The following is a 341-nucleotide window of genomic DNA, read 5'->3' on the forward strand; positions in this document are numbered from 1 at the left end:
CAGTCAGGTATCAGTGCTTAAACAAATTCATATCTGATATATGAAATGTAAACACTTATTACCCTGAGGCATGAAAATGACAATCTGTGACTCAACCGATATACTTCTATCACACTGGTTTTATAATGATTATGGGGCAGACTTAAAAAAATAAAGATCTCTTTCACTAGATTTATCTATTCTGTGCTATGTCAAAAATTGTCATCACAGTAAAATCGCTATCAACTTTTCAATGCAGTTTCTCAGAGCAGTTTTCTCAAGCATGAACCAACATTAGACAGACGTAAATAGACAACTAAAGTGCTAAAAACGGTTTTAATGTGTTATGGTGGTTAAGAATT

The sequence above is a fragment of the Sinocyclocheilus grahami genome, unplaced genomic scaffold (genome assembly GCF_001515645.1).
Source record: "Sinocyclocheilus grahami isolate Dianchi unplaced genomic scaffold, SAMN03320097.WGS_v1.1 scaffold162.1, whole genome shotgun sequence".
Taxonomy (NCBI): domain Eukaryota; kingdom Metazoa; phylum Chordata; class Actinopteri; order Cypriniformes; family Cyprinidae; genus Sinocyclocheilus; species Sinocyclocheilus grahami.